This window comes from Callospermophilus lateralis, chromosome 11, assembly GCF_048772815.1.
Source record: "Callospermophilus lateralis isolate mCalLat2 chromosome 11, mCalLat2.hap1, whole genome shotgun sequence".
Classification (NCBI taxonomy): Eukaryota; Metazoa; Chordata; class Mammalia; order Rodentia; family Sciuridae; genus Callospermophilus; species Callospermophilus lateralis.
Genome location: NC_135315.1, coordinates 93,442,178 through 93,464,652, shown reverse-complemented (window position 1 = coordinate 93,464,652; position 22,475 = coordinate 93,442,178). Strand labels below are relative to the sequence as shown.

Genomic DNA, 22,475 nt, shown 5'->3' with positions numbered 1-22,475 from the left:
ATAAAATAAAGATACTGCATCCATGTACAACTAAAAAATATTTTTTTTAAATCCTGCTTTCAAAATATCAATACAAACAAACAGAAATATTAAGGATGAATATATCAGACAATATGAATTTTGGAACCATGTTTCTTGGAGAATGTTATAGATCAGAAAAGACTGGTCCCCTCACTCTTCCTATCATCCCACAGAAAGCTGTGGTAGGCCAACCTCTCCTTTTATAAGGCAAATATAAAAGCAACCTGGCCAGTAGGCTGAATAAGTAAGAATGCCAACCAGACAGGGAATAGAATAGAAGTTATTTACAGAAGTGATCTGGGTCAGCAGCCCTGCTCCTAGAGACCAGAGCCTCCAAGGAAATTTCAGCCCTTCCATGAGGAGAAAGGGTGGTTCAAACTAGCAGGAAGATCTCAAGAAAAGAGAAGTGAAAAGTATGAGATGAACTATGCTGTGGTCAAATATACAGTAATAGATACATTTATATGAAAATATACACATATATTTATTATAAATAATTATGAAAATTGTGGTCAATAAATTTAGGAATATTCAAATAGCATTGTATATTAAGAATACTGACACATACACAAAACACATACCACAATATTATGCTCCAATGCCATTTTCATAAAAAACAATCATTGTTGAGAGTAAGCCAGACCACTCTACATGTTGTAATATATAGCAAGCAAGTTTTAAGATTAACAATGCTTAAAAATCAAACTGGAAAAAAAGACAGCTACTTTTAGAAAAAAAAAATGGGCAAAGGACATAAACTGAGATAATTCAAACTAAAATGCAATGGCCAATATATTCAAAATACCTTTTTTTCCAACATACTAGTCAAAGAAATGCAAATAATAGTGTTTACTGTATTGGCACTCTTCAATACTGCAAAATATATAATTAGCGGCTACTCTTAAGAGTATCAAGATCAAAAAAAGAATTAATAACTGCAGAAAACATAAGACTAAGAATAAACTACAAGGTGAGATCATGAATAGGATCCTGGAAAGAAAAGGAACATTAATGGAAAAACTGGTGAAATTCTAATAAGGTCTGAGGTTTAGTTCATATTAATTGCCTGTGGAAAAAAGTTAACATTGGGGGAAAATGGGTAAGAGAAATATAGGAACTGTTTGAATTATTTTTTTCTTGTAAGACTAATGATAGAACTGTTATTATATCAATAACTGTCTTATTGATATGTGGTTCCCTTAAGCAGTGGGAGGGAGGGGAAGAAAGGGAGCAAGGGAGTAGGAATGATGTGGAATGAGTTAGATATCATTACCCTAAGTATATGTATGAAGACATGAATGGTGTGAAAATACTTTGTGCACAATCAGTGACTTGAAAAATTGTGCTCTATATGTGTAATATAAAATCAACTGCATTCTGCCATTGTGTATAACAAATTAGAATAAATAAATAATTTAATTAAAAAGACTAATGATAGTTTGAATTAAGTTAAAGTTTAAAAATGATGACTGGGGATGTGGCTCAAGCGGTAGCGCGCTCGCCTGGCATGCATGGGGCGCTAGGTTCGATCCCCAACACGACATAAAAATAAAAAATAAAAATATTATATTCACCTAAAAACTAAAAATATAAATATTTTTTTTAAAAAATGATGAAACATTCACTACTGGCAAAGTAGAGATTATATTTTGGTATAATCTGCATAAAAATGTTAGCAGTAGTTACAAAAGCCTTTAAAATAAGGTTCACATGATTAAATTATTCTACATTCAAGGATTCATGATAAGGAAATGAAAGTGTAATGGAAAATTATTTATAATAGCAGAAACATTAAAACCTATATATCCAATAATAGAGGAGTGGTAAAATAAATTGATGGATAATCATGCAGTTATTAACATCAAGATTTTGAGAAATAAGCAATGATATGATCCAAGTAGAATGTTCAGTAAAAAGTGAAATACATATTGACATATACAACATGATGCGGATATATTCTTCTCTCTTTTCTAAACTTTCCTCACAAAATACATATTATTTTATAACAAAATTTGAAGTATTTTGTTTATAAATTGAGGGATGATCAAGTTTAAGAATTTTGATTTGTTCTAACTTTGTTACTAACTTTCCAATTGACACAGGACTGTTAAGAAGTTATAGAAATAAGTTATTACTGTAACACAAATAACATCTAGAATTTAGTACCAAAAAGGCAGATATGGATATTTGAGCCTTAAAATGTAGTTTAAAAAATCAATAATGCCATACTGAACTATAACTAAGCAAAATTTTACTTCAATTTAAATATTTTTTTCTAAATATATGCACTTTAAGAATTGAAAATTTCATTTTCTAAAATAGTTCTTTTAACATAAGTATAATAAAGTTAATGCTGTTAAACACTTTTCTAGAAGAAAACTCTGGTTAATTATCACAATTTCAGAGAGCAGGCAATCCACTAATCAACAATAACTAATTAAAATAATTCTCCAATTGAGAATTTTTAATGTATTATAAAAACAGTCCAGAAAAATGTCATATACAATAATAAGAGTAGAACAAGCACTTTACTGGCATTCAGAAGATTTGCATTTTTATTTAACTATGTAACCTTGGGCAATTCACTTCTGAACTTCAAGTTATTCATCTTCCGACAAATAACGGCCACAATTATGTTTATATGTAATTGCTCGTCATAGTAAATATATCAAGTAGTCATCACAAAAGAACTAATAAAGCCCTTCCTGGTTGAGGAAGGTTCCCAATACAGCACCATTTGTTTTGGATGGAGCCGAAATTAGAATCCTGGTCTGACCCTTAAGCAGTATCATACTAACTTTATAAGTAATAATATATTCCATCCCTGCCTACCTGAAAGAGATGATGAAATACAAAGACAGTTCATGGAAAAAGTAAACATACACACATATAAAACATGACATAAAATAGGAAACTATTAATCAATTTATTAAAACCAATGGCTTCCAAAATACAGGGAGAAAATTCCTTAAATAGGACTCTCAATTCATTCTAGAATACACCTCTATCATTCTTAACTTTACGGAGATCTCTGGGAGTTCTTAAAAATCTATTATTTCCAGGCCCCACCCAGACCAACTGGCAAAACTGTTATTGGTGTATTTGTTTTTTTTTTTTAAAGAACCCAAGAATTGGGAACCACCAATTGAAGTACTTTGACTTTAAAACTAGGCCTACAAAAACACAACAGTCCAAGTCAAAAAAATCTCTAGTTTTTAACTTTGTAACATCAAAGATACCACCTGGCTTTGTTATTTTTTCCCCCAAGTTATGTTTGAAATATTTTTACTTATAAACTTCATTAAATAATTGAGTTTTTGCTTTCTCTTTTTCCCCCTAAATGCCAAACAGCTATGACAATCATGAGAACACCATTAAGTTAATTTGATTCTAACTAACAGCAAATAATTTTTACATTCTGGGTAGCCTTCCACCTCACTTCAAGAAATAGTAGGATGCTGTCAAGATCAGAGTGGCAGATGTTAAGTTTTCCAAAATTCTAATTTTTACTTGAAAGCTCAAATTATACCATAATCAAGAAATACTACTCTCAGTCATTTTCCTTGAGATGGCAGGTACACTGTGTTCAATTTTGAGGAAGTGATTGCCAACTACCCAAAATTAAAGAACCATGTCTGGCAGATATATACTAAAGTGGTCACCACATTCCAACCTCCTGTTAATTATATCCTGTGTGATTCCCTCCCTTTTTGTTGGACCTCTGACTTGCTTCTAACCAGTAGAATACAGCAAAAGTAGGGATAAACATGATTTTCTATTTGTAATTACATTACTTCAGACTCTAATGACATTTTGCTAAGGATTCTCTCTTAATACCTTTGAGAAAGCAAGTAGCCAACCTGGGAAGACCCATCTGACAAAGAATGAACCAAAAAACAGTCAGATACTGAGACTCAGTTTGACAACCTGTAAGGAAATGAATGCTACAAACAACCATGTGAACTTGAAGCAGATACTTCCCCCACAAAGCTTCAGATAAGACTGCAACTTCAGGAACCACATACTGAAAGCGGCCTTGTGAGACCCTAAAGCAGAGGAGCCAGCTAAACCATCATCTGACCCACAGTAATAATACATAAGACTGTGAGATAATTCATGTGTTGTTTTAAGTACATACATGTGTGATAATGTTGATACAAAAAAATAAATAAATAATACACCATGGTTTATCAGTCATTGTTTCAAGTAAAAATGGTATTCTATTTTTTGTTGTAATTAATCTTGGAATTTTATTCCTTTACAATTGCCAAAAAATAAAGATAAACAATAAAAACAGCACAATAAGGAAGTCTCGAGTCATACAATGTACACAAATGGGCATATATTTTTCAAATTAAATCCATTATTATATTTCTTATAAAGAATTATTTATTAGTTCTTAGGGATTACCTGAAAAATGTAGTCCTGGTCAAAAGGAAAGAAAAGATCAGATGGGAGAATTTCTGAAGTATGAAAGATACAATATACTTAGTTGTATAAGTACAAGATTACAGTCCCTGAACAAAGGACTGCAATCTTGTGCAAAGGACCTATAGTTTCCTCTACCAAAAGTTATCCTTTACCAGTAAAACCATCAACAGCTGCTTTAGGATAGGGTAGGAACCACTCAAAATTGATTAGGCACATTGTAGGAAAAATTTGAGCCCAGGTTTGTGTATCTATACACAGAATGGGTTTGATTATCTATGTTTGGTGTAATAATTCCCTTTCTGCATTTTTGGAATGCTATTCCTAAGTATAGGATGCTCTATCTCCAAATCACTTGAAATGGAGGACTTGTGTAAAGATATGATAAGGGACCAGCAAGAACAACAGAAACGTAGGAGCACAATACCATCTATTATGTGTAAAACTGGATACCCAGGGAATAGAGTGAAATGTCAAAGAAATTTCCTGGTACACACGGAAGACAACCAAAAACCAAAAAAACAGCCTTCTTCTATCCATGTGTTATCCAGTAAAACACTATGCCTGTAGCCATTAAATTACCAGGTAAGGGTTCCATATACCATGCCATAAATAAGGAAATAAAATTTAGACTAAAAAGAATATAAGACAATATGAAAAAGATAACTCTTTTGATTCTGAGCTTAAGGAATGAGAATTTCCTAAGATATAAGTAAAACAAACTCAAACTTTCAAATTTCCATACCCCAATTCCATTTATAGTCTAGGTAAGGCATGACCAATATTGAAAGGTAATTAAAATGAAGCAGAAAAATAACTGTTGGTTTCGAAATCCAAAAGGTCATGACCTGGAAACTCACCTGGATCCCTACCCCTTAGACCATCTGGTGCCATCTACCGATTTCATGAAACTTTCAATGAAGGGCTCTGAAAAGGACTTGGCACACCGCTTGAACTGTTAGGCTTAGAAAAGAGCTAATTCTTCTGTAAGAATCTACAGTCTTTTAACAAAAGGATTATATATAATTTGCGATTAGTAATATCTAGGGAAAAAACATTCCAGTATGATGGATTAAGCAGATGTCTTACACATAATCTCCGCCTTATGGGAGAAAACAGGGGAGGCTCATAATGGTCACCTTTTTCAGGTTTAATGTGACGAGAAAAAAACCTATATGCCCTACATAGGGATCACTTACATTATAAAGCTATTATTAAATATTTAGTTCAAGAATAAATTTGGGAAATGTCTATTTAGATAAGATGTTCTATTTTTTAAAAACAGATAGTGTAGCTCATAATTCAATCACACAAGCACCAAACTTCAGACACAGAAGTACTTTATGTATACTATTTCATCATGCAAAATATTTTGAAAGACAAATATTAATGGGTAGAGTTTAAAAATTAATAACATTAATGTTTCATACTTAAACTGGTGTTAATAGATCTTAGTAGTTTCATCAAGGAAATGAGTATAACTGGAATTTTTTTATTGTGAATATTCGGTAGGTGACTAATATGAATACTACTGGTACAGTTTGGTGCCACTGCTTTGATTCCCACTTAAGGCATAAGTAGCTTACTCACACCATTGCTTCAACATCATCAATGCAAATGTCAACATAGTAGAAAAGGCAAAATTAGTATCTTCAACTACGATGACAATGTCATTGATTTCCAAACCCAGAGAGAGTTTTAGGGAACCCCAGAGGACTTCACAGACTATCCATTGAGAACTGTTAGAACTAGGCAATGCTTCCAATTTTTAGAAAGCAAAAATTCATATACAATGTATAGTTATGTGTGTGTACCCACACATAAAAACTGGTTTAGCCTACAATGAAATCTCCGATCCTCGCCAGCTGTGTGATCTTGAGTGAATCATTTAATCTCTATAAGCCTAAGTTTCCTCAACTATAAAATGGGGATAATAACAGCACATACTTCCTAGGGATGCTTAAGAATTAAATAAGATTAATTTATGCATAGCACTTAGCATAAATCCTTGTGTATATTAATAGCTCAATAGATGATAACTATTACTATTAACTATTACTTTTTATTAAGATTTTAAAACTAAACCAAGAAGGTATGTTTTTAGAATAAAAAGCTATGATGGTCTCTCAATAATTTTCCCTATTAAGAACACCTGACCCAGTTTGTGATCTTAAATATTTTGCCATTATGCAATATTCATTATTAATATTTTAACTCAAATTTTGATACATAGTTTTCAACATTATATCTATTCAACTTAAGCATATTACCTGACTTCTTAATAGGCTGGGGATGTAGTGCCTGCAATTATTACTTTGGGTACTATTTAAGCTATTATAAAAATGGTGACATTTTCTTATGATTTTGCTCCTACTGGATAACTACCTGTGACAGTCCAGAATTTTAACTGAGTACTGCTGATGCTGATTAATAATATCAAACATAACCCTGGGCTATGTAGTTTCAAAAATACTTACAGGTTTAGAAAAAGGCTGAACAATAACAGAGCTATCTGAAGATCTAGATTCAGGATGAAAATTTACTGGCGAGGCAGCCACTGGATTTGATGTTGGGTTCGTATAGTGTTGACTTGTAGGCTTGAATGAAGCAGTAATACCTGTATTTTAAAATTACACAATGTATTGAAAATGTTTCTATTAATTTTCTCAAAATACTTTATTTTAAAATTAAAATAGTACAATAATGCTGTACCTTGACTGAGTATGCCATTCTTTATTCCCCTTGAATATGAGCTGGGGTTAACTCTGTTCAAAATATCTAAAAAAATTATATTAATTTTAAAATATGTACTAAGAAAATGGAAATCACAATTTGAAAACAAACAGGTTACTAGAAAGAATATATAAATTATCACTAATTTAAGAATACAGTTAATTTTAAACACATACATCTTTAGCTTCCAAAGAAACAAAAGAAACAAGATTATTAGCCTTAACTATTTTCAAGAGTAAGCACAACTGTTCTCATTAAAACTCAAGATCCAAAAGCCAGAAGAAAAAAGATGACATATCTGATTATACACAAATCAAAACTGTCTGCAAGACAAAGAAATAGTACACACATTCAACAGCAGTCCAACACACAAAAAGAGTCTACATATTTGAAGTGTTCTAAAATGTATTTATATACAATCTATATCTTTCTTTGAATGGTGACAAGGTTGTACAGAAACTTGAGACTCATTCACACTTTTAAGCATTGCCATAGTAAGTTAAGAAAACAGTAATATGCAGGGCACATTACATTCTTTGATAAATTCTCCTGGTTTAAAACAAATGTATAAATAAAATCAGAAAGGATCTATTTTCTCCTTCTACTTGAAATCTATGTTATTTCTCTATACTTCAGACATCTCAGAGTGGATATCTTAGCAAGTATTGATATCTTTACTCTAACAATATAACAATGTCCAGCCCCATTACTGTATATGAAAGCTAGTAATCCATAGAGGCTATTCTGCCAAAAAGTTAAAAGGATTTAAGTGTGCTAACTGCTACATCATCAAAGTACAGTGGCTATAGGTGATGTCCCTCTTTTTCATAAATATAAGTTGCTAAAAAATGAATATGGTCAGAATCTACAACCCATCAAGGACTTAAGTCAGAGACTCTGAATCATTCACTGCCTATATACAGTTTTAGCCATGTATGAATGACAATGCAATGAGGCCTAGATGTGAGAATTTCCATCTGATACTAATATACACTTAGTATATTCCAAAATTTTAATCTAAGCATTCCAAATCCTTCCTTATCTAACTGCTAAATGAGAAAAGACAGAAATAAACAGATAAACAGTTCACTCGGATAAACAGTTTCACTAGAAATTATTTCCAATCTCAGAAGACCTCCAATGCAACAAGCCAATCTAAGCCTACTTCTTTCTCACACATCTGATATTTAACCTTTGGCTTCCTTCTAGTCTCCAATCACATCCCCATTTTGATTCTCAAGTTCTTACTGGCCTCCCCCTCATCTCTCATCCCTAACTCCTTACAGTAGAATAAGTACACTGAGTCCCATAAGACATTCACAAGTTTTCCATTAATAATAATATCTTATAAAATTCGGCTTTAGTAAAAGTAAATGCTTACTGGAAATTGCTGGTTTTGAACTTGATATCTCTCCAACAAAGATGGGCTCATCATCATCATCATCCTCAACTTCTTTTACTTTCTTCTGCCATGATTCCAGTTCTTCTTCTTCACATTCCATAAAGAGTTCTGCCATTTTTAAATTATCTAATTTTCAAAAGGAGAGAAGTAACCTTATTTTCAAAAATAAAAATAAAAACATTTTGCAGGGTGAGTACCAGGGATTGAACTAGTGGGCACTAGACCACTGAGCCATATCCCAACCCTATTTTATATTTTATTTAGAGACAGGGTCTCACTAAGTTGCTTAACACCTCGATTTTGCTGAGATTGGCTTTAAACTTGTGATCCTCCTGTCTCGGCCTCCCAAGCTGCTGAGATTGCTGGGATTACAGGCTTGCACCACCATGCCTGGCAGTAAAAACATTTTTGTAATACCTGATATTGAAGATCTACTTTAACAATTCTAATAGCAATTTCTGAGTTGATATCCGTAGTCAGCACCCTGTAATAACAGTAAGAAATTCAAATCTCACTAGCATTATAACTAGTACAATTAAGATAGAATAAAAGATAGATAGGAAGACAGAAAATGAAAGATATTAGTTATTTACCATAGATAGAAAACTTAGAGATAATAAAATCCAAAGTGAGTTTCAATAGTACACCTAGATAAACATATTCTATCTAATCATTATTTTTCTAAAGAGATAATAACCACGGGTAGACTAAGACTAAGAAATAACAGGTAGGAAACAAACTAGAATTACTACCAAATTCAGGAACGTTAGGCACAGAGCAAAGCAGAGATAGGTGCTAAATTAAAATACAGGAAATGAGGGAGGCTTATACCAGCCAGGTTATATTACATTTTCTCACCTGAAGAAACCGATCAAAGAAATACATACAGTAAATACTACTTCTCAGAAATTATGACCAAATATACTGAGCTCCTAAGAAGCACTTAGATATAGGTGGAACACCAATAGCACAAGGATTTTAGGAAAACCTCCTATCCACAAAAGAAATAAAAATTTCCAGGGTTCTGGCAATATCTTTAATACATCATTTTTAAAAGGTAATTTTTTATTATACTAAAATAATATCATTTCTACTTTTAACTCAAAATTCAAGCAATATTCTACCATAAAACTGAAAGATACCAACTGAAATTATGCTCTGGAGACGGCATACAAAGCAAATATTTCAACAAATTAGATGCCATTCTTTTATGAATATATAGAAAAGTATGTCACAAACCATTCCCTGGTCTAATATTTAAATGTTTAGTAATCTACCTATCAAAGGCCTTCCTATTTTTTCAAATGTCATCGACATCACAAACTGACCCCTTTCTTTTATAATTGTACTATTTTACTAGTTAGATAAGAGTTCTTTAAGTTTTTCAACTCAGATCATTAAAAATACTAAAATCTATATCACTTCTGCACAGAGTACCTTACCTTTATAGTCTATATCATTTCAGTCTACAACATAAAAAGGACATGGACTTGAAATCAAATTGAATGGTTCAAATCTTCACTGCCTTGTAATTGTATGACTGAAGAAATTACTTGAAGCTATTTATGATATCTACCTAAGTTTTATATACATTCAAGAAAATGGAAAACACCATGTAAAACATCCATTTTCAACTAGAAACTCAACCAATTTATTGCCTGTTTGCACTAATCCTTGGTTCAATTATAACTTCCTCAATAAACCATTATATTTTTATTTTCCTTTGAATTTTGAACTACATTGACAGTCAATATCATTCAATTCAAATGTTAAAACACATGATCTCAAACTACTCTCTTTCTTCATGTCTTAATTTTACATAGCCACAGTCAAATTTAATTCACTGAGAATACATTTCCCCCAGAACATTAGATAATCAACATACCCACAGCATGAGATAACGTATAGATCAGGTGAAGTAAGAGAGTACCTAATTTTAAAAAATTAGAAAAGATCCACTGTGAACTGATAAAAAAATACTATTTATTTCCAGCTGATATATGTAATAGGTTAAATTGTGTTTTCTCAAAAGCCATATGCTAAATTCCTAACCCTCACTACCTCAGACTTTGGCTATATTTATAGATAGACCTTTAGAAATAATTATGTTAAAATAAGGTCACTAGGGGCTGGGTGATAGCTCAGTGGTAGAGCACATGCCTTGCATGCATGAGGCACTAGGTTTGAGCCTGAGCACCACATAGAAATAAGTAAATAAATAAATAAATAATATTTTTAAAAAAGGTCATGTGGGTGGCAATAAAATCCATATAACTGGTGTCTTTTAACAGAAGTGAAAATTGGGATGCAGGCATATGCACAGAGAGAGGACCATGTGAAAACCTAATGAGAACATGGCTATCTACAAGCCCAAGAGAAAAGCCTGACCCTCCCCTTGTGGCCCTCTGAAGAAACCAACCCTACCATCAAGTTATTCTTGGATTTTAGCCTCAAAAATTATGAGAAAACAAACTTCCATCCTATAAACCACCTAGTCTGTGGTACTTTGTTGTGGCAGCCCTAGAGAACTGATAAGAGTATGCAAAGATCTTCCTTGTTCTTTCTCACAGGACTCTGCCATTGTTAAAATATACAGAATACACTGCAGAGAAAAACGTTAAGGTCACATAGCACTTTTTTAATGTTTTCTAGAAATATTTTTTGTCTATGCATAGAAGAAACACATGAATATACTAAATTGATATTTATCTCTGTTAACAAAAAGAATAAAGTTCACTTCTACTTTACTTTTTTATATGAACATTTGCTACTCCAACAATTTTAGGTTTTTAAGAAAAAGTCCTCCACCTTCTCTTGAAGCAGTTAAACAAAAGCCATACACACTGTCATCTGTTGTGACCACAACACTTACCTTTTGGTTGAAAAGGGTTTTCGCCCATCAAGTTGCAGAGCTAATTTTCTGTAAATTGTCACCTAAGTACTGATACATGAGATCAGTCAATTTTATGAATCACTTTAAGGAAGACTAAATATTAAAACATGGGACTTGGGATTAAGAAATTATTGGGGAGAATTTTGATCTTAAAACTCACCATGTGACTCCAAACAAGGCAGCAAGTTATATCTGTTTTCCCTCCTGTAAAATAAAGATATATTATCATTAGGGTGGGGTAATTAAACTACAATAAACTCTTTTTTCCTATAAAAAGCTCAATTTTTAAGTTGGATATGTTTGATATATACATAACTCATATAACTGATTCATCCCTAAATAAACCCAATTAAATAAATAAAGTGGTGGTTGAAGTAAGCACTTAATAATTGAATAAATACAATTAATTACTAAGTAAAAACAATTTTTAAACAATATTCTTTCATAAAAACTAGTAATCAATCACCTCATGATGTATTGTTTTAGTAAATCTGACTTTTCAAATGCCAATTGGCATTCATCTTTATTACCTACTTTTCACGTTTCAGAAATGTAATAATTTCTGTAAGAAAACAAAAGTTAAAATAAATTCTAGTTTATTATTCTTTTTTTTTAGCAACTGAAAAGGAACAAAAACTTGGTTGGATACATTTCATCATAGACTGATACATTCAAAATATAACTACTGAGATCCACCCACACTGGCCTCTGCCGCACAGGGCCCAGGCGCGCAGGGCCTAGGTGCACAGCCCTTTCCCAGTGGGGCAGACACTCGCCATAGCCTAGCCTCTGGTGCAGGACCACCCCGTCTGACCAGTCGACTACTGAGGAGCCCAGATCCAGCCCAGACTGCCACTCCAGCACACTGGGTTCATGCTCTGAGTAGGTCGGGTTCATCTCTCCCCCAGCGGGGCAGACACCTCCAGAGCTTAGCCTTTGGCACAAGACCACCTCTTCCTACCAGCAGACTACCACAGGAGGTCAAGCCCAGTGGCCCAGATCCACCCACACCAGCTTCTGCAGGGCCCAGATCCAGAATGCAGTAGCATCCATTGAGCGTCTGAAAGCCCAACATCAAGGTGAGGTACAGACAATCTGCACAGGTACCACAAGAATATAGGGAAGAAACTGTAATGTCTCAGATCCACACTGCAAGAAAGGAAGACATATAGACAACATGAAAAAACAAGAGAGGAAAGTGCCCCAAACAAGACAGAACACTATAATAACAGAACTTATGAGCAGCGAAGTTGATGAAATGTCAGAGAAGGAGTTCAGAAGGTTCATAATCAAAATGATTTGTGAATTAAAGAATGACCTAAATGAGCAAATACAAGCACAAATTGATCACTCCAACAAAGAAATAGGAGAGCAAATACAGGTAGCAAAAGATGACTTCAAAATAGAGATAGAGACTCTGAAAAAAAAAACAACAGTCAGAAATCCTTCAAATGAAGGATAGCTTAAATCAAATAAAAAACTCAATAGAAAGCATAACCAACAGACTAGATCACTTGGAAGAAAGAATGTCAGATAATGAAGACAAAGTATACAATCTGGAAAATGAAGTTGACCACACAGTGAAGAAAGTTAGAAACCATGAACAGAACATCCAAGAATTATGGGACAGCATCAAAAGAACAAATCTAAGAGGTATTGAGATAGAGAAAGGCACAGAGTTTCAAGCCAAAGGAATGCACAATCTCTTGAATGAGATAATATCAGAAAATTTCCCAAGCATGAAGAACAAATTGGAAAACCAAATACAAGAGGCTTACAGGACACCAAATGTACAAAATTACAACAGATGTACACCAAGGCACATTATAATGAAAATGCCTAACATACAAAAATAATAAGGATAGAATCTTAAAAGCCACAAGAGAGAGGAATCAGATCACATATAGGAAGAGACCGATTCATTATCTCAGCAGATTTTTCAACCCAGACCTTCCAATCCAGGAGATCGTGGAACAACAAATACCAAACTCTGAAAGAAAATGGATGCCAACCAAGAATCTTATATCAGCAAAACTAAGCTTTAGATTTAATGATGAAATAAAAACCTTCCATGATAAAAAAAGTTAAAAGAATTTACAAGTAGAAAGCCTACACTACAGAGCATCTTCAGCAAAATAGTCAAAGAAGAGGAAATGAAAAATAAAGATGAAAATCAGCAGAGGGAGGGATTACACTAAAGGAAAATCTCATCAAAGAGAAACCAAGTCATGTTAAATATCAGAAATAAACAAAAATGGCTGGGAATACAAATCATGTCTCAATAATAATGTTAATGGCCTAAACTCACCAATCAAAAGAAATAGACTAGCAGATTGGACCAAAAAAAAAAAAAAAGACCCAACAATATGCTGCCTCCAAGAGACTTATAGAAAAAGACATTCACAGACTGAGGTTATGGGTTGGGAAAAATCATACCACTCACATGGACTGCAGAAGCAAGCAGGGGTTTCTATCATTATTTCAAATAAAGTAGACTTCAAACTAAAGTCAATCAAAAAGGATAAAGAAGGACACTACATTCTGCTCAAGGGAACCATACACCAACAAGACTTAACAATTATAAATATATATGCCCCGAACAATGGAATGGCTATGTTCATCAAACAAACTTTTCTCAAGTTCAAGAGTCAAATAGACCACAACACAATAATTTTGGGTGACCTTAGCACACCCTTTTAATCACTAGATAGATCTTCCAAACAAAAGCCGAACAAAGAAACTATAGAACTCAATAATATAATCAAAAACTTAGACTTAACTTAGTTAAGAATATTCCAACCTTCAAAGAGAGAATATACTTTCTTCTCAGCAGCACATGGATTCTTCTCTAAAATAGACCATATACTATGCCACAAAGCAACTCTTATCAAATATAAAAAGTAGAGATACTACCCTGCATTCTATCAGATCATAATGGAATAAAATTAGAAATCAATGATAAAATAAGAAATAAAATACACTCTAACACCTGGAGACTAAATAATATGCTACTGAATGAGCAATGGGTTACAGAAGACATCAAGGAGGAGATTAAAAAGTTTTTAGAGGTACCCAGATAGAATATATCAAAATTTCTGGGACACTATGAAAGCAGTTCTAAGAGGAAAGTTCACTGCATGGAGTTCATTCCTTAAAAGAAGAAAAAGTCAACAAATAAATTACTTTCCACTACATATCAAAACCCTAGAAAAAGAACAAAAATCAACACCAAAAGCAGCAGACAACAGGAAATAATTAGAATCAGAGCTGAAATCAATGAAATTGAAACAAAAGAAACAATTGAAAAACTGACAGAACAAAAAGATTGTTCTTTGAAAAAACAAATAAAATTGACAGACCCTTAGCCATGCTAATAAAGAAAAGGAGAGAGAAAACTCAAATCACTAACATACATGATGAAAAAGAAAATATCACAATAGACACTACGGAAATACAGAAGATAATTAGAAATTATTTTGAAAACTTATACTCCAATAAAATAGAAAATATCGAAGACATCGACAAATTTCTAGAGTCATATAATTTGCCCAAATTTAAGTAGGATGATATACACAATTTAAACAGATCAATTTCAAGTGACGAAATAGCAGACGCCCTCAAAAGTCTACCAACAGAGAAAAGTCCAGGACTGGATGGATTCACAGCCGAGTTCTACAAGACCTTTAAAGAAGAACTAATACCAATAGTCTCCAATTTATTTCAGGAAATAGAAATTGCTGATGATATGATTCTATACCAGGAACACTCTAACTAGTTTTCTAGTTTTCCACCAGAAAACTCCTAGAACTAGTAAATGAATTCAGCAAAATAGCAAGGTATAAAATCAACACCCATAAATCAAAGGCATTTCTGTATATCAGTGAGAAATCCTCAGAAAGGGAAATGAGGACAACTACCCCCTTCTCGATAGCCTCAAAACTAAATAAATAAATACATAAATAAAATACTTGGCAATCAACTTAATGAAAATGATGAAAGAACTATATAATGAAAATTACAGAACTCTAAAGAAAGAAATCAAAGAAGATCTTAGAAGATGGAAATATCTACCTTGCTCTTGGATAGGCAGAATTAATGTTATCAAAATGACCATACTTCCAAAAGCAATAAACAGATTTAATGCAATTCTGATCAAAATCCCAATGGCATTCCTCATAGAAATAGAAAAAGCAATCATGAAATTCATCTGGAAAAATTAGAGACCCAGAATAGCTAAAGCAATTCTTAGCAGGAAGAGAGAAGCAGGTGGCATCACTGTACCAGACCTTAAACTATACTACAAAGTAATTGTAACAAAAACAGCATAGTATTGGCAACAAAACAGACTGGTATTCCAATGGTACAGAATAGAAGACACAAAGACTAACCTCCAAAACTACAATTACCTTATATTAGACAAAAGTGCCAAGAACATCATTGGAGAAAAGATAGTCTTTTCAACAAATGGTGCTGGGAAAACTGGAAATCCATATGCAACAAAATGAAATTAAACCCCTATCTCTCACCATGCACAAAACTCAACTCAAAATGGATCAAGGATTTAGGAATACAACCAGAGACCCTATATCTAACAGAAGAAAAAGTAGACTCTAATCTCCATCATGTGGGATTAGGCCTCACCTTCCTTAATAGGACTCCTATGACATAAGAATTAAAATCAAGAATCAATAAATGGGATGGAATCAAACTAAAAAGTTTCTTCTCAGCAAAAGAAACAATCTGTGAGGTGAATGGAGAGCCTACATTTTAGAAGCAAATCTTTAACCTTTACACATAAGATAGAGCACTAATCTCTATTATATAAAGAACTCAAAAAACTAAGCACCAAAAATACAAATAAACCAATCAATAAATGGGCCAAGGTCCTGAAGGGACACTTCTCAGAAGATGATGTACGATCAATCAACAAATACATGAAAAAATGTTCATCATCACTAGCAATTAGAGAAATGCAAATCAAAACCACTCTAAGATTTCATCTCACTCCAGTCAGAATGGCACTTATTATGCATAAAAACAACAATAAGTGTTGGCGAGGATGCAGGGGGAAAAGGTACACTCATACATTGCTGGTGGGACTGCAAATTGGTGCAGCCAATATGGAAAGCAGTATGGAGATTTCTTGGAAAATTGGGAATGGAACCACCATTTGACCCAGCTATCCCTCTCCTTGGTCTATATCCAAACAACTTAAAAATAGCATACTAGAGGGACACAGCCACATCAATGTTTATTCACAATAGCTGAACTGTAGAACCAACCTAGATGCCCTTCAATAGATGAATGAATTAAAAAAATGTGGCACATATACACAATGGAATATTACTCAGCAATAAAAGAGAATAAAATCATGGCATTTGTAGGTAAATGCATGAAGTTATAGAAGACAATGCTAAGTGAAGTTAGCCAATCCCAAAAAGCCAAATGCCTAGTGTTTTCTTTGATATATGGAGGCTGATTCATAGTGGGATGGAAAGAGGGAGTATGGGAGGAATAGATGAACTCTAGATATGACAGAAGGGTTGGAGAGGGGAGGGGGCATGGGGCAATTAACGATGGTTGAATGTGATGAACATTATTATCCAAAGTACAGGTATAAAGACACAAATTGGTGTGAATTACTATATATACAACCAGAGATATGAAAAATTGTGTTCTATATATGTAATAAGAATTGTAATGCATTCTGCTGTCATATATAAATTAAACACACACACACGCATGCACACACACACACACACACACACACACTCATGGCCTTCTGTAAACAAGGTGTTATGCTAAATTCTAAAGGGAAAAAGATGAATAAGTCTCAGTCACAGTCTTCAGAAATTTATGACTGAATGTCTGTCATTCATTGGACTTAAAAAATTCTGTTACAAAAAAAAAAATATCATAAAAACCACAATTAAACTGCTTTATTTGAACCAAGAATTTGTTATCTGTGGGGGGCCGGAGATAGAGTTCAGTGGCAGTGTTTGCCAAACAAGTACAATGTTCTGGGTTATATATCCTAACACACACAAAAAATAATTTGTTATCTGTGTTTTCATGTATACAGAACAACATTAATTTTATAGAAATTAATTTCCCCTTACATTCCTATAAATATCCCAGTTGCCCAATAATCGTATTCATCCAGCAGGATGACTTTTAACCCAAATCAAACATGATATGACCCTTAACCATACTCTGTTCCCTCAATCTATTTTCACATAACAGCAGGTCCTGAGTTGATCTTGCCATACATGTATGTAGGGAATCCTACAACTGCTGAGAAGCTCAAAGGTAGATGCCGAAATGATCCCTGGAGCAAATGTAGGCAGCTAGGTAGGACCTGTGAGGTCTAAAGTCATCTTCCATGGCCAAGAACCCAGTCAGGAAGAAGGGATGAGACTGAATCAGCCTCTCTCTTCTCAATGCAGGGAAGATGGACACAATCAGGTCTGTGTGGATTGCTGAACCCGGGCTCCTAGGGTATATAGACCTTTAAGTCCTGTGAAAATGTCACAGGAAGGTGGGGCAGCCTCTATCTCATGGGACCCTTGGAAACAACTGTTAGGACAAAGTGGTTGCCAAGGCAGTGACCTCATTCACTTCCCCGAAGGAAGTGACCTCACGTCACTTCCTTGGTGATGGAACTCTCTGAACATGGGATCCAGGAGGCGAGGCATCCAGAGGCAGTTCCACTCCCAGTGGGCTCACTTGATTATCTGTACCAAGGCCAGAGTCATTGTTTGTTGGTACCTAGTGATGTGTGGATAGCCAAATGCCTTGAATGGTCTCAACAGGGCCTTTCCTGAGAAAGAAGTGTTGGCTCATTGCTGGCTCCTGACAACTACACAGAGATGGCCAAGGAGACCAGAGCTGAGACAGGACAGGCCACTGCTGAGGAACATATTTTCACCCACCAGTCAGAGGACAGAGTGGATAGATGCAGACCAAATACAGGGGTGGTTTGTGTGTCTCAGTGGGTGTGTGTTTCAATTTGTCATTTTGTCTCATGTTCTGAGAACATGAAGGAAAAACGTGGTTTTTTTTTTTCATGGTTGTTGGTTTGAAATGGATTGTTAACAAGGGAGCCTTTCTATGTCAGTGGATCCCACTGGGTTTGTGGTTAAAGAGAGAAGAGAGAAGAATGCAGCGATGAATGTGTCCTGTCTAGTGATAATCTTTGCAGGACTCCTCATGTCCAATGTATGAGTGGACTGCTGCTTGCCTTGCAGATGGGAAACACCTACCAAGATCCTAAGTTCCTGTATTCTTCCTGAATTTTGGCCACTCTCTGAAGGGGTTCGTGGTTTTGTGTCCAAGATGTGTACCACATTCACGCTCTGTGACATGGCCATGGACTGATTGCTGAAGGGCATGCCAAGCATCTCAGAAAACTCAAAAATTAGCATGACTGGTAAGGATCTCTCTGGAGAATCCCTGCTTGGATAGATAGTAACCCAAGTTGCATGATTAGGAGCTGTCAGTGCCACAGTGTTCAATTAAAGACAAGTTTTTCTCCAGGCTTCTTTCTTTCCTATTGTTCTGTTCCCCTTAATGTCAGGGAGGTGTTTGCCTTAGGGCACTCCTTTGGGACTCCTCAAGAAAACAGTTTCAAATGGAAATGAAGAGGCCTAATCTGTGCCTTTTCAAAAAGTGCTTTGTAAAAGCTGTGTCTGAATCAGACTCTTGGCCCTGTGTGTGCCTGTGAATTACATTCTCAGCACCCCAGGAAAATAAAAAAAAAAATCCCATGTGTCCATCCCAAACTAAAAGGATGAAAAAGAAGTGTACTATTGGATGAAGTCTCTTGCCTTCCTCTGGTCAGGCTCCTGACCCCTATGAAGTCAGAACAGGGATTCTCTGGGTCAAATAAGTTGTTGCAAGCCCTCCAGTAACTAGCACACAGGTGTTTGGGTTTTTTCATGAGTCCAGTACACATAAAGAATCTACCCCTGGCAGGCAGAAGGCCTCTAATTTGACAAGCAGAGCAGTATTAACTACAGGCCCATTTTATCTATCCTGTTTCTCAGGAAGGGTGTCCAGGCCACCATGACATTTGGAATATGATGGGCATGAGAGCCTACTTTGCACACCATCTAAGACTGCTCACCCTATAGAAACCCCCAGCCAGAATGTTATGATGAGTGTCTGTATGAAAGAAGATGAGGGCCATGTGGGAGTGTTTTTGTTAGAATAGTGGTCTTTTGTGTGGTGGTTGGAAAAGATGACTGGGTCCACCTCAGCTTGAAGTCTGGTGTGATGCCATTAGAGACTGAGTCCTGTAACTGATCTCAGAGAACTATTGCCATGAATTGTGTTGGGATTTTAGAAGGCCAGGCATTAGAGAAGCCTTTGGAAAGTGAGATCTAGGCTGAGCATGGCTTTCTCTACAGCACTGAGAATCTCAGCCAGTATTTCACATGATTTTGCTGTGAAAGCCTTTTCAGCTATAGTTGAGAACCAAAACTCACAGGAACCCCATATTTTAGACCCCAGTGGGCCTGCATTCCTGTGACCTTTCTCCACTCCTTGGGAACCTTGTCTGCATGCGATCTCCAGAGCTTTTACTGACAGGAGATTCCTCAACACTTAATGGATCATGAATAAATCAAAACCCAAAGTGTCAACTTCTTCATTCTTGAAATATGGCTAGGCCAATACCATGAAGTTTTTGAGAATCGCATGACCAAAAATCCCTAGAGAACCTTTAGAAATCCTGTTGCTCATCATGACTGAACCAGCGAGTGCCATTTTTGACTGAGTGGAATTCATGACCATGGTGAAGAACAGAGATGCCAGTGAGTAGCAGCCAGCAAGGAACTGGGCCTGGAGCAATGGAGTGCAGGTGTGTGATCCAACATCTGTGGTTGTCCCCTGTGGTTCTGTCATTGGTTTCCAAATGACATGTGACTGACAAGGTATAGCCAGGAGCCCCGAAAATATAAAGGCATTTTGTTGTGGGGAGAGGATTTGGTGCAATGATCAGAAACAAGTTGCTATGCTCAAGTTGGAAAGATATATGGGGTAGCAGCCTAGTTTGTGTTTTTGCCTACAGACCCTGACTCACCCCACTGGCAGAGCTCCGTCCAGCACTGTGTCATGGTTGACCTCTTTGTATTTCAAAAACAAACACCAATTTTTCATGGAAGCTGTAAGAAATGCCATTAAAACTGGGCAGTGAGCCAAAGGCTTCACAATGCACCCAGAGAGACATTCATACCCCAACGGCCACAGTTACCTGCATAGAGAGGATTCATCTCTGCTGCCTCCTGTTCCTATTGGAAAATATGAACCCATGTCCTCCTGTTCACATAGACTCAGAGCAAGCTTTCATGATCTCACTACAAAGGAAGCTAAAACACAAAGCTATATTTCTAGTGCACGAATGACAGAAGCAGATAGTCAAGAAGTCATTAGGCCAGCAAAGTTCCATGTTTGTGGAAGGTTTACCCTGTCCTCTACTTTTTGGATCTCTTCTGCCACACCCAGGTTTGTGAGCTCCTCAGAATTTTCAATTCCACATACGTATTCACAGATTTTTTTCCTCTTCTCCTCTCATTGTGTCTTCTTTGCGGTGATAGTAATGTCCAGGCATTGTGGTGGATGACCGTCGAAGATTTTTATGTGCCACGTGTTCCCATATGTATTAGACTCATTTTCCATTTTGCCATTTGAAATATTGAATTTCTGACACTAACCCATAACATTCTAGGCTTTGACTACTTATCCTAACATCCATAAAAATAATCCTAAAAGAATAGAAGTAGAGGCATTTGATAGGAGGCATGGTGTATACTTGGACTTGCCTTTTGCTTAATCAGAGATACATATTATAAAACCTTTGACACATTTTTCTCATTTACTTCTCCAAGAATTTTTAAAATCAATAAATATGTAACTTCCTGACTCCCTGTCTCTGTCGACTGGGTCACGATGTATATTTTTATATACATATATATAATCCTACTGCCATCACAGGTATATTTTTGAGAGAACTCTCACTTTGGTAAATACGAATTTTATGAAGAGATCACTGCCCCCCAAAACACTGAGGTAACTGAAAATTAAAGCTGTGGTGAGCTTTCTACTTCAACAAGTTTAGATGTGAAACAATGTAGAGGAAAATGAATATTTGGGGTACATATGTGAAGGATATGTATCCCCTTATGAATTTCGATTGGCATACATACTATTTCATTTTAATGTATTAAATATATATATATATATATATATATATATATATATATATATATATATAGTATAAATTTGCAAACATGAACTATATGTGTCATATACTTATACTACTTTGATTCTTTCATGTCCATCTGTGTGGATTTATAATCAACTTTTCAGGAGATATTTTTTAGAAATATTCATTTTCTTGACATACATATTCATTTCGGAATACTCAAAATGAACTTCAGTGAATATTGAGTTCTAACCCTAATATTTCTACAGTAAGTGACCCAGTTTAACATCAATGAAAGTATATTCATTTGGGACATGATGTGTATTTTGAGTTAATTTTTTATTCAAAATTGTTATATTCCTATTTCATCAGTATATATACATCATAGGATGTATCATTTCATCCACAATTCACAAATTGATATGCATATGATTCCCTTTCATTCACTCCCTGTATCAGATCCCATGTATTTCTCCATGTTTCTTTACTTGCTTTTTCATGAGATTTCTTTTATATCACATAACTTTTGAATTCCTTCATCATTTTTGAAGCAAAACTCAAACACAGTTTGTTATAATTAGTAACCCTAATATTAACACTACATGTATAACTACTTGGATTGAATGTTTGTATGTGAATACCAGATTTCATGTATTATTTAAAATATCAATTCTATCCATTATTTAAAATAGTAACCTGTTATATTTTTTATTCACCATATGGTCTATTCATGCATCATCTCTATATACATAAACCCAGGGTACACCTATTTTTATCCCCAAACTCTAAATGAT

The 22,475-nt window shown here is 34.8% G+C and overlaps 1 pseudogene; it reads right to left on the bottom strand.

The window, feature by feature from the left end:
• LOC143410698 (zinc finger protein 280D-like) overlaps positions 1–11,484 on the bottom strand; it is a 51,446-nt pseudogene extending 39,962 nt beyond the window's left edge.
• Positions 11,485–22,475: the final 10,991 nt, after the last annotated feature.